Below are 13,691 nucleotides of genomic sequence, written 5' to 3' on the forward strand. Positions count from 1 at the left end.
TCCAATTAAATTTGGCTTCACTTGGGGCTTCTCCCAGCTCACCTTATACAAATGCACGTGCAGGGTTGCTATTACATTGAGTAGCCAGATTAGGGGGTTAGTTCCCCTTTATATTGCAGTTAGGCTTTATAGACTGTGCCTTTAATTCTCATTATCATACATTTACCGGATTTTATTATGGGAATGGGATGACTTTAAATGAATCCTGACATCAAAAAAAAAAATAAGTGCCCCCCCCCCCCCGGTGGTGTTTGGGGAAAAAATAGAAATTCCATTAATCCTGTATTGTTATATTTGTTTATTTTTTTAAATTATTATTATTTTTTTTATGTATGTTCAGCTATAAATCCTGGCCCATACGTGACTGTCTCTACTTCCTGTCTAACGAAAACAACTGCCCGGTCTTGCTTTATGGCAGGGGTATACTATATGCTTAGCTATAGCATTGCAGGAAAGGTACATTTACAGCCCTGCTGGCTGGATCTGCATGTGGCTGATTTAGCTAGAAGAGTGGGAGGGATAAGAAAGGTTAGCTGCGGGTGAAATATTTTCTTAATCTGAACCTCTAATAAAACAGTACCAATGCTTGTGTGACTAAGGGTTTAGTTTAATATGTGCCCAGAACATTCCTTCTCTGTATATTTGTATTTATACATATGGGTAGGGGGTGCCATAGTGTTTCCCTTAGACAGTACAGTATGGGGGTACAGCTTATTGTGTGCCCAGAACATTCCTTCTCTGTATATTTGTATTTATACATATGGGTAGGGGGTGCCATAGTGTTTCCCTTAGACAGTACAGTATGGGGGTACAGCTTATTGTGTGCCCAGAACATTCCTTCTCTGTATATTTGTATTTATACATATGGGTAGGGGGTGCCATAGTGTTTCCCTTAGACAGTACAGTATGGGGGTACAGCTTATTGTGTGCCCAGAGCATTCCTTCTCTGTATATTTGTATTTATATACCTGTATATGGGTAGGGGGTGCCATAGTGTTTCCCTTAGACAGTACAGTATGGGGGTACAGCTTATTGTGTGCCCAGAACATTCCTTCTCTGTATATTTGTATTTATACATATGGGTAGGGGTGCCATAGTGTTTCCCTTAGACAGTACAGTATGGGGGTACAGCTTATTGTGTGCCCAGAACATTCCTTCTCTGTATATTTGTATTTATACATATGGGTAGGGGGTGCCATAGTGTTTCCCTTAGACAGTACAGTATGGGGGTACAGCTTATTGTGTGCCCAGAACATTCCTTCTCTGTATATTTGTATTTATACATATGGGTAGGGGGTGCCATAGTGTTTCCCTTAGACAGTACAGTATGGGGGTACAGCTTATTGTGTGCCCAGAGCATTCCTTCTCTGTATATTTGTATTTATACATATGGGTAGGGGGTGCCATAGTGTTTCCCTTAGACAGTACAGTATGGGGGTACAGCTTATTGTGTGCCCAGAACATTCCCTCTCTGTATATTTGTATTTATACATATGGGTAGGAGGTGCCATAGTGTTTCCCTGGCTTAGAAGTGTATTTATTTATATTCAAATGTATAGCTGCCTTTTTGCTTTGGCTAAAGCATTGTTCCTCTTGGTGCCAGGCCTAGTATTGTGAAAATACTATAAATGTATCACAGGGTTCTGTGCCTCCCATGAGGGGATATTTTGTATACTCTTTCCCTAGTACTTTCTCGTTGTTATTACTATCCCTTGCATCAGTAACATTGCTGCCCCCTCCCTCTGTCGCTCTCGGTATTCTCGTTTGGCGCAGGAATAGGAGGGATAATGGAATCCGTGCGCCATCCTGTCAATGACTCCCCCTCACAAGGACCCACAGCATCATTTATCTGTGTCACAGGGATGCGGTTGCCATGGTGAGGAAAGCGGAGAGGCTCTATGGGTACGGCGTATAGCGAGGCGGCAGAAAGCGACAGAACTGACAAATGTAGAGATAAAAAGGGCAAAGTTAGAGAAACACTGTCCTCCCACTCACACAATCTCTCGGCAACCGGAGAGCAGCGAGGCCCAAGGACACGGCGCGTGGTTGCACCTTATGGTTCAGCTACTTGTCTCCTTATTGTGGGCTGCGTGGTACCTGCTCCTGCGCAACCGCAACATCATGGCATTTCCTTGGCGCCAGGGCACTGCGACATGACTTCCCTGTGAGAAACTATAGCCGCCCAGAATCTGCCTGTTTTATTGACAAAATGGCAAGTCCCACAAATGGTGGGGACAAAATTCATGACAGAAGTTCTGTGTGAGAGACAAGATGGCTGCTCTGTTATAGAGAATTCAGGACAGAAGTTCTGTGTGAGAGACAAGATGGCTGCTCTGTTATAGAGAATTCAGGACAGAAGTTCTGTGTGAGAGACAAGATGGCTGCTCTGTTATAGAGAATTCACGACAGAAGTTCTGTGTGAGAGACAAGATGGCTGCTCTGTTATAGGGAATTCATGACAGAAGTTCTGTGTGAGAGACAAGATGGCTGCTCTGTTATAGAGAATTCACGACAGAAGTTCTGTGTGAGAGACAAGATGGCTGCTCTGTTATAGAGAATTCACGACAGAAGTTCTGTGTGAGAGACAAGATGGCTGCTCTGTTATAGAGAATTCACGACAGAAGTTCTGTGTGAGAGACAAGATGGCTGCTCTGTTATAGAGAATTCAGGACAGAAGTTCTGTGTGAGAGACAAGATGGCTGCTCTGTTATAGAGAATTCAGGACAGAAGTTCTGTGTGAGAGACAAGATGGCTGCTCTGTTATAGAGAATTCATGACAGAAGTTCTGTGTGAGAGACAAGATGGCTGCTCTGTTATAGGGAATTCATGACAGAAGTTCTGTGTGAGAGACAAGATGGCTGCTCTGTTATAGAGAATTCATGACAGAAGTTCTGTGTGAGAGACAAGATGGCTGCTCTGTTATAGAGAATTCAGGACAGAAGTTCTGTGTGAGAGACAAGATGGCTGCTCTGTTATAGGGAATTCATGACAGAAGTTCTGTGTGAGAGACAAGATGGCTGCTCTGTTATAGAGAATTCACGACAGAAGTTCTGTGTGAGAGACAAGATGGCTGCTCTGTTATAGAGAATTCAGGACAGAAGTTCTGTGTGAGAGACAAGATGGCTGCTCTGTTATAGAGAATTCATGACATGGTTGAACGTGATAGACGTACGACTTTTCTCAACCTAACTTACTATATTACTATGTTACTATGACAGACGTTCTATGAGAGAGACAAGATGGCTACTCAGGTACAGAGATTTCATGGCATTAGTCATGTGAGAGAGACAAGATGGCTGCTCTGTTATAGAGGATTCAGGACAGAAGTTCTGTGTGAGAGACAAGATGGCTGCTCTGTTATAGAGGATTCAGGACAGAAGTTCTATGAGAGACAAGATGGCTGCTCAGGTATAGAGAATTCATGGCATTAGTCATGTGAGAGAGACAAGATGGCTGCTCTGTTATAGAGGATTCAGGACAGAAGTTCTGTGTGAGAGAGAAGATGGCTGCTCAGGTATAGAGAATTCATGACATGGTTGAACGTGATGGACGTACGTCTTTTCTCAACCTAACTTACTATATTACTATGTTACTATGACAGAAGTTCTATGAGAGAGACAAGATGGCTGCTCAGGTACAGAGAATTCATGACAGAAGTTCTGTGAGAGAAACAAAATGGCTGCTCTGTGACAATCAGTATGATAGTAGTGTCAAGGTGGCTAATCTGTGATAGGTGGGACATACAGTTGCCTGTAAGTGGGGCAAGATGGTGGATGTGGTAAGAGAACCCAATACAACTCCCACAGAGCAGCCCTCTGATAGGATGAACAGTAACATTTCTGGGATAGTTCTGCGAGGCAATGAGATGATACGGCAGCAATGATAAAGATGGCGGTTCTATGACAGAATGTGATCCCTGTGATAATGACAAAAACTATTCAGTCACGGCAACAACTGTGGCTCATTTGTGCAGTTTCAATACAGCTAATGCTATAAAATGGATTGTTACTATAATGAGTGCAGCGTTTTCTCATTATATTTCCATATACCATATATTCAGGGGACCCTTTGTGGCTCAAGCAGTAAAGCAAAGACAGATTGTTGTGTGATATGGTCCAAACTGACAAGATAGTTATTCCTTTGCATTGTAGCTCTCTGACTGATTTGTGTCACCTTTACTGGTAGTTTGTCCATGCGTTTGTCATGTTGGAACTTTATAAATTACATTAAACTGTGCCACATATTTTGTACAATAATAGTGTGTGATTGGAATAAATCTGTCATGTAGTTCTATGCTGTCCCTCTAGATGGCAGAAGAGGAATAAGACTGTTTATTCTCAAATAGGTCTTCCCACCAGGACAGAATACTGTTAAGCAGATAGGTAGAATCTCAGCCATAAAGCAGGGCAGGACTGCTGCTTACAATGGGGGGGATCAGATAGGATCTGTGCCACTGTGACAGAATGCTCTGTTATACAGATAGCTAGAATCTCAGCCATAAAGCAGGGCAGGACTGCTGCTTACAATGGGGGGATCAGATAGGATCTGTGCCACTGTGACAGAATGCTCTGTTATACAGATAGCTAGAATCTCAGCCATAAAGCAGGGCAGGACTGCTGCTTACAATGGGGGGGATCAGATAGGATCTGTGCCACTGTGACAGAATGCTCTGTTATACAGATAGCTAGAATCTCAGCCATAAAGCAGGGCAGGACTGCTGCTTACAATGGGGGGATCAGATAGGATCTGTGCCACTGTGACAGAATGCTCTGTTATACAGATAGCTAGAATCTCAGCCATAAAGCAGGGCAGGACTGCTGCTTACAATGGGGGGATCAGATAGGATCTGTGCCACTGTGACAGAATGCTCTGTTATACAGATAGCTAGAATCTCAGCCATAAAGCAGGGCAGGACTGCTGCTTACAATGGGGGGATCAGATAGGATCTGTGCCACTGTGACAGAATGCTCTGTTATACAGATAGCTAGAATCTCAGCCATAAAGCAGGGCAGGACTGCTGCTTACAATGGGGGGATCACATAGGATCCATAAAGCAGGCACTGAATGGCAATTTGCACATTTTTCCCCATTAAGTGAATAACAGTTTAGCAGGTAGTAGTGCAGACGGGGCAGTGCGTAAGGCTGATTGGGCGCCTAATTTTGCCATATAAGGGCAGCCCCAGACCAACACTGCTCACTGGTAGATCTTTATGCAGAGATGGCGGGAGAACAATCCGAGATTAGGAGAAATCGCATCCAGAACAAATAGACGATAAATCATAGTCCACTCGGATATTAATAGCTGCGATCTTAGGGCCAAATTCCTGCAAAAAAAGCCGGAGCTTAAACAAAAAATGTGCCTCTTGTTTTCATTTAGAATATTTTCTCTATGTCTCACCCCAGCAGCTGTTGTCTTTATACCACTGTGGCGCTACGGACCCTCAGCTCTGTTATCTTTAGGGGGTCTGAATAGGGGCAACAGCAATGTCTCCCTAAGCAGTAGGGTCTTATGAAGCATCATTTGTATTGAATATATATATGTATTAGGGCAAGATGGGGGCAGTAGGGCCAGATGGGGGCAGTAGGGCCAGATGGAGACAGTAGGGCAATATGGAGACAGTAGGGCAAGATGGAGACAGTAGGGCAAGATGGAGACAGTAGGGCAAGATGGAGACAGTAGGGCAAGATGGAGACAGAAGGGCAAAATGGAGACAGTAGGGCAAGATGGAGACAGTAGGGCAAGATGGAGACAGTAGGGCAAGATGGAGACAGTAGGGCAAGATGGAGACAGTAGGGCAAAATGGAGACAGTAGGGCAAGATGGAGACAGTAGGGCAAGATGGAGACAGTAGGGCAAGATGCAGACAGTAGGGCAAGATGGAGACAGTAGGGCAAAATGGAGACAGTAGGGCAAGATGGAGACAGTAGGGCAAGATGGAGACAGTAGGGCAAGATGGAGACAGTAGGGCAAGATGGAGACAGTAGGGTAAGATGGAGACAGTAGGGCAAGATGGAGACAGTAGAGCAAGATGGAGACAGTAGGACAAGATGGAGACAGTAGGGCAAGATGGAGACAGTAGGACAAGATGGAGACAGTAGGACAAGATGGAGACAGTAGGGCAAGATGGAGACAGTAGGGCAAGATGGAGACAGTAGGGCAAGATGGAGACAGTAGGGCAAGATGGAGACAGTAGGACAAGATGGAGACAGTAGGGCAAGATGGAGACAATAGGGCAAGATGGAGACAGTAGGGCAAGATGGGGACTGTAGGGTAAGATGGAGACAGTAGGGCAAGATGGAGACAGTAGAGCAAGATGGAGACAGTAGGACAAGATGAAGACAGTAGGGCAAGATGGAGACAGTAGAGCAAGATGGAGACGGTAGGACAAGATGGAGACGGTAGGACAAGATAGAGACGGTAGGGTAAGATGGAGACGGTAGGGCAAGATGGAGACGGCAGGGCAAGATGGGGACGGCAGGGCAAGATGGAGACGGCAGGGCAATATGGAGACGGCAGGGCAAGATGGAGACGGCAGGGCAAGATGGGGACGGCAGGGCAAGATGGGGACGGCAGGGCAAGATGGAGACGGCAGGGCAATATGAAGACGGCAGGGCAAAATGGAGACGGCAGGGCAAGATGGGGACGGCAGGGCAAGATGGAGACGGCAGGGCAAGATGGAGACAGCAGGGCAAGATGGAGACAGCAGGGCAAGATGGAGACAGTAGGGCAAGATGGAGACATTGGGGGTGGGGAGCAAAGGGGATCTCACCATCAGCATAGGAAGGAGTTCCTTACTGTAAGGGCAGTCAGGTTATGGGATTCCCTACCAAGAGAGGGGGAATGATTCATTGGGGGTGGGGAGGAAAGGAGATCTCACCATCAGCATAGGAAGGATGCTCAGATGGATAGGTTCCAGGAGCTCTGGAGTTGGTCGTGGATAACAGACAAGTACTAAGAGAGACAAGTCATGGCCTGCACAGTATTCAGTTTCACCGAGGAGTCTGCTCCTTGCGAGGCACCATGGGATTCCTTGGCATGGGAAGAATGAAGGTGATGAGACGGAGATGCCATAGAGAGAGGGAGATGGGGGTGATGTAAGGGGAGAGAGAGAAGTTTAATGGGGGGTTATTCTGGGATAAGTACGGATGATTCATAGATTACAATGTGCGACTTTATAAATAGGGTGAGTTGTGCCGCCGTGAGATATTGACTCTTTATACGGCCAACGTCTGCCTGTAGCTCCGGCCAAATTCTTCCCCTTCTTCCTTGTAACAAACCCACCCCTACAGTCTCCAACTTTCCCCTACGAGAAGCCCATCAATTCCTTTAGCCCAATGGAGCAAATTCTCTTCATATTCTCTTTATAAGGATATTTCCATCTGACTGACCCAAAGGGCTGGCCTTGTGCCCCCCAGATGTTTGGGAGAAGTTTGTAACACCAGATAAAGACGTGATCATAACCCTATTGCCTCCATCTTCTCCTTTCTCCACCTGTCATACTGTCTCTATCTTGCTCTGCTGTCTCCATGTTGTCTACTGTCTCTATTTTGTCCTGCTGTCTCCATTTCACCCTACTGTCTCCACCTTGCTGTGCTGTCATCACCTTATTTCCAGTTTCCATCTTGCCCTACTGTCTCCATCTTGCCCTACTGTCTCCATCTTGCCCTACTGCCCCCATCTTGCCCTACTGTCTCCATCTTGCCCTACTGTCTCCATCTTGCCCTACTGTCTCCATCTTGCCCTACTGTCTCCATCTTGCCCTACTGTCTCCATCTTGCCCTTCTGTCTCCATCTTGCCCTACTGTCTCCATCTTGCCCTACTGTCTCCATCTTGTCCTACTGTCTCCATCTTGCCCTACTGTCTCCATCTTGCCCTACTATCTCAATCCTGCCCTACTGTCTCCATCTTGACCTACTGTCTCCATCTTGTCCTACTGTCTCTATCTTGCCCTACTGTCTCCATCTTGCCCTACTGTCTCCCTCCTGTCCTACTGTCTCCATCTTGCCCTACTGTCCCCATCTTGCCCTACTGTCTCCATCTTGTCCTACTGTCTCCATCTTGCCCTACTGTCTCCATCTTGCCCTACTGTCTCCGTCTTCTCCTACTGTCTCCATCTTGCCCTACTGTCTCCATCTTGTTGTACTTTCTCCCTCTTGCCCTACAGACTCCTTCTTGCCCTATAGTCTCCATTTTGCCCTTCTGTCTCCTTCTTGCCCTACTGTCTCTATCTTGCTCTACTGTCTCCATCTTGCCCTACTGCCTCCATCTTGCCCTTCTGTCTCCTTCTTGCCCTACTGTCTCTATCTTGCCCTACTGTCTCCATCTTGCCCTACTATCTCCATCTTTTCCTATTGTCCCCATCTTGCCCTACTGTCCCCATCTTGCCCTACTGCCTCCATCTTGCCCTTCTGTCCCCATCTTTCCCTACTGTCCCCATCTTGCCCTACTGTCTCCATGTTACTCTGCTGTCTCTATCTTGCCCTTCTGTCTCCTTCTTGCCCTACTGTCTCTATCTTGCCCTACTATCTCCATCTTGCCCTACTGTCCCCATCTTGCCCTACTGTCCCCATCTTGCCCTACCGCCTCCATCTTGCCCTTCTGTCCCCATCTTTCCCTACTGTCCCCATCTTGCCCTACTGTCTCCATGTTACTCTGCTGTCTCCATCTTGCCCTACTGTCTCCATCTTACCCTACTGTCTCCATCTTGCCCTACTGTCTCCATCTTGCCCTACTGTCTCCATCTTGCCCTACTGTCTCCATCTTGCCCTACTCTCTCCATCTTACCCTACTGTCTCCATCTTGCCCTACTGTCTCCATCTTGCCCTACTGTCTCCATCTTGCCCTACTGTCCCCATCTTGCCCTACTCTCTCCATCTTATCCTACTGTCTCCATCTTGCCCTACTGTCTCCATCTTGCCCTACTGTCCCCATCTTGCCCTACTCTCTCCATCTTATCCTACTGTCTCCATCTTGTCCTACTGTCTCCATCTTGCCCTACTGTCCCCATCTTGCCCTACTGTCCCCATCTTGCCCTACTGTCTCCATCTTGCCCTACTGTCTCCATCTTGCCCTACTGTCTCCATCTTGCCCTACTGTCTCGACCCTGCTGCTTTACCTGCTTCTCCCTGCAGTGAGTTGTAGTTTAGTAGCCATTACTGTTCTGACAAAATTAAAATTCACTTCTGTGGAATGTGAATTTATCTAGAAATCGAGGTCACACTGTTCTGTCAGTAACAAGAGGAACCCCAGGGGCAAAGCGCCCCCCGTTGGCGGTTCCTGTAGCGGCAGCACTTACTGCTTCGCCCGTAGCGAGCCCACTTGGCTGGGGGCCAGGCTCATTCTAAGTGTTAGCAGAAAGTCCTGGCAATGAGCCAGACTATAACCAGTCGCAGGCCGGGAGTTGCCCCCGCTCCCCGCGTGTCTAGGAGCCAGAGAATGGCAATTGCCGGAAGAAAATGAGCCCTTTCCTATATACTTTATCTATTTATATACCCGCGTGTGCTTACATAGCAACTGATTATATATATATACAGTATATACACGCCCGAGGAACGCGAGAATGAGAGTTTAATGGCGCCATTAGCCTCAATGGCAATTCTCCGGATACATTCGTAGGTTTATTTACCTTCTTCCATGCAGATTTGGGGGGGGGGGGATACTGATATCTGACATAGGATTTTGGGGAATAAACCCCAAGTTAAAGCAGGTTTGGGAGTTAAAGGGTTGCCAACTTAGCCCTATATTATTTAAGTTAACTTGTAATATGTTACAGAACAATCTTTGCAATTTTTCAATTGGTCTTTATTATCTATAATTTATTATTTGCCTTCTTCTTTTAACCCTTTTCATATGGGGGTCGCTGACCCCGGCAGCCAAAAAAAAACATTGCTCTGTGAAACGTCACTTTGTTATTGCCACTTTCTAGAACTTATTTTTCTATTCGAGTCCTCTCCTGTTCATATATCGGTCTTTCGATCAAACCACACCCTGGTTGCTAAGGTTATTTCGATCCTAGCAACCAGAAGGGATGAAGGCTGGCTTCAGTTTCAGGAGTCAGAACCAGCAGTGCAAAGAACATCTTTCAATGGCAATTACATGTATAAATAGGAGGTGATTCTCTGTTTATGACTCACGGATCACTCAGGGAACCTTTTATGATAAGGAATTTGGATCGGCTGCCCAGGCCGGTGCTGTTATACCCCCCCCCCCCCCCGGGGCAATGCGCTGATATTTATAAGCAGCTCCTGACGCTGCCTGCCCCCCCGGGGATGGTTCCGGAGCGATGTAAACAAGCTGAGGTCCAATTACAAAACAGGCAGTGTGACCACAAGCAGTCGCTCATCTTCTATCCTTGTCTCTGGAAATAATTCATATTTTTCTGGAAGGAATGGCGATCATGATATACGGCGCGGAAGGGGTGCCAACGTTTCCACTCACTTCTGGGCACTGACCAAGTGCAACTTTCCCATATTTAGATATAAACGCAGCTCCACCGATAGTAAATTAGCCGCGCAGAAAGCTCATTTGATAGGCCAATAAGATTCAGGCACCACAGCTGTAGCAATAGGAGCGGCTCCCCCTGGTGGTGGGATGCTGCAATATCCGGCCCAGAACGCTTTTTATTGGTTGGAGGTTAGCCACAAAGGTTGCAACCTCAGCTGGGCCCTGGGACCTAAAGGGGCACCCATGGGTGCAAATTGAATATCAATATAAAGGGGGTCGGAATTGGGGGTTTTCCCACAATCATAAATTAGGCCACAGCTGTAAAGTGGGGCACCTGAGAATTAGGGATGCACCAGGATTCCGTTCCTGATTCGGCCAAGATTCAAGTGAACCCATGGGGTGGCCAAAACGTCGATCGCGGTCCACTTGTCGATCCCCCGTAGATTTCTGGTGGACCGCATCGAAGCCATGAAATGCGGAAGTGCGGCGGTTCCGCTGCATCGCGTACGTACATGGGGAGGAGTCATTACTCGATCGCCGCGGTAAAAAGTCGGGGCACCCCTTCTCTGGCCGAACCAAATCCTTAAAATCATGTGACCTTTTGTCACATAAACACGGAAGCTGAAAACTTTTTGAGGGGCACTAGGCTAAAGGTGGGCATACACGAGGTCGCCAAGCGAGCGGATCTTCTCCCTATATCCACACCTACGGGTGGGTGATATCGGGCGAATCCAGGTTGAATCGGGCGTTTGGCTCTGGGGTCAAATGATCGAGTTAGAACAACGGTAATAGGGGCAGTTGGTTCGGGGACTGTATCAACAAGTCAATGTGGTCCCGATCTGACTAAATTTTTTAACCTGCCCAATCGATATCTGGCCGATTTCCGTTGGGCAGGCCCATCGTTTGTGCCCCTACACGGGCCAATAAGCTGCCGAATCTGTCTAAGGGACCAATATCGGCAGCTACTATCAGCCCCTGTATGGGGACCTTTAGGGTTCCATTTAGTATTCGGCTGAATCTTTCATGAATCCCCAAACAGTGGATTCGGCGCAGCCCTCGTGAGGATACAGGGGGGCTGGGAACCCCAAGAAGAACGGATTTACAGAAATCAATAGTCCAACCCGGAGAATTGGCTTCTGAAAGTGGCTATAGCTAGCCATGAAACGCGTTAGGCCAGCCGGCCCCCTGCCCTCACTTTACACCGTTTTTCACGTTTCTCATTAAAGTCGACTGATATTAAACCTGGATACTCTCATTGGTGCAAGGCGTCCCCCCCCCCCCATGACTATGTCACTAAGTGCCCCTTGGGCACGAAATGCGTAGGGTTTATGGAGATGCTTCATGTTTTCATGTAACTTCGAATAATCTTTTTTTACTTTTAAACTCCATAACCCCTGTGTAGATCCCTGAGTGCCCACGTGCCTATGTGCCCATAGTGGTTACTGCCAGGCGTCCCCCCCCGATGACTAAGTGCCCCTTGGGCACAAAATGCGTAGGGTTTATGGAGATGCTTCATGTTTTCATGTAACTTTGAATAATCTTTTTTTACTTTTAAACTCCATAACCCCTGTGTAGATCCCTGAGTGCCCACGTGCCTATGTGCCCATAGTGGTTACTGCCAGGCGTCCCCCCCCGATGACTAAGTGCCCCTAGGGCACAAAATGCGTAGGGTTTATGGAGATGCTTCATGTTTTCATGTAACTTTGAATAATCTTTTTTTACTTTTAAACTCCATAACCCCTGTGTAGATCCCTGAGTGCCCACGTGCCTATGTGCCCATAGTGGTTACTGCCAGGCGTCCCCCCCCCCGATGACTAAGTGCCCCTAGGGCACAAAATGCGTAGGGTTTATGGAGATGCTTCATGTTTTCATGTAACTTTGAATAATCTTTTTTTACTTTTAAACTTCCGTGACCCCTGTGTAGATCCCTGAGTGCCCACGTGCCTATGTGCCCATAGTGGTTACTGCCAGGCGTCCCCCCCCCCCGATGACTAAGTGCCCCTAGGGCACAAAATGCGTAGGGTTTATGGAGATGCTTCATGTTTTCATGTAACTTTGAATAATCTTTTTTTACTTTTAAACTTCCGTGACCCCTGTGTAGATCCCTGAGTGCCCACGTGCCCATAGTGGTTGCTGCCAGGGATCTCCCCTCCCAGCCAATTGGGAATCACTTTCAACCCGAAGCACCACATCTGTTGTTGAACTACAATTGTCAGCATATCATATACTCAATATAAAATGTATACTCCCCTGACAGTGGCACACCTACTGCCCCCCCAGTATTTACATTGGGCCCAGCCGGGGGGCAATTTCGTGGGTAAAGATGGCAGGGAACCCCGAATCCAGGATTTGGGTCGGGATTCTGCCTTTTTCGGCTGGATTCGAATTCGGGCAAATCCCTGCTCCCGGCTGAACCGAATCCTAAAAATCACGTGACTTTTTGTCACATAAACACTTGAACCCTTCCGTATCATTATTTGCATTCAGTTGGGTCAAATCTTTTATGAAAGATTCGGGGTTCGGTCAAATCCAAAAATAGCGGATTCGGTGTATCCCTAAGACAGTAGAACCCACAGCGCTGCAGTATGAGTTCTGTTGCCCTCAGCATTTATTTACTTTATATTGCCCCCCAGGCAAACCCCCCCCCCCCACTGGGGGTCACCTCTAGGCCCTGCTGGGTCAGCACCAAGTCGCACAGGGGGCAGAGGGTTTATATGAAGATCCTAACAAAGAAAAATACATCTAATCTTCATTAATATATATCCAACTAACTGGCAGGGCTGCTTAGATATCAGCGCAGTCTGCAGAACGTTCTAATAAGCCATTCCCCCTGGGCTGGGGCGGTAGGTAAGGCTGGGCTACATATAGGGGGTTATACAGATACCCATCGCAGCGGCTAGTCGCGCAAAGTCGCTCCATACAATCAGCAAAGGGTGTCCCACGTGGGGCGCACAAGGCCCCCAGTCATATTGCGCAACCCGGTCAGCAGGCCGCGCCTCCCAGGCAGGAATCCATGGAAACCGCGGCTATGGCCAATAGGAGCGCGGCACGAATGATCGACAAGCCTAAGAAGCCAATGGTTACGCGGGAAGGTGGATAAAGGCGAAAGAATGATGGAGAGGGAATGGAAGGAGCGAAGTAACGGTTTAGGAAAATATTGGCAGGTGGGTTGGCCAATGATAGTTGGGATTGGGGAAACAGAGTGGAGCGATGGGCCAATGGGAGGGGTGAATGGAGAGAGCTGGAC

This window comes from Xenopus tropicalis, chromosome 10 (assembly GCF_000004195.4).
Source record: "Xenopus tropicalis strain Nigerian chromosome 10, UCB_Xtro_10.0, whole genome shotgun sequence".
NCBI classification, from domain to species: domain Eukaryota; kingdom Metazoa; phylum Chordata; class Amphibia; order Anura; family Pipidae; genus Xenopus; species Xenopus tropicalis.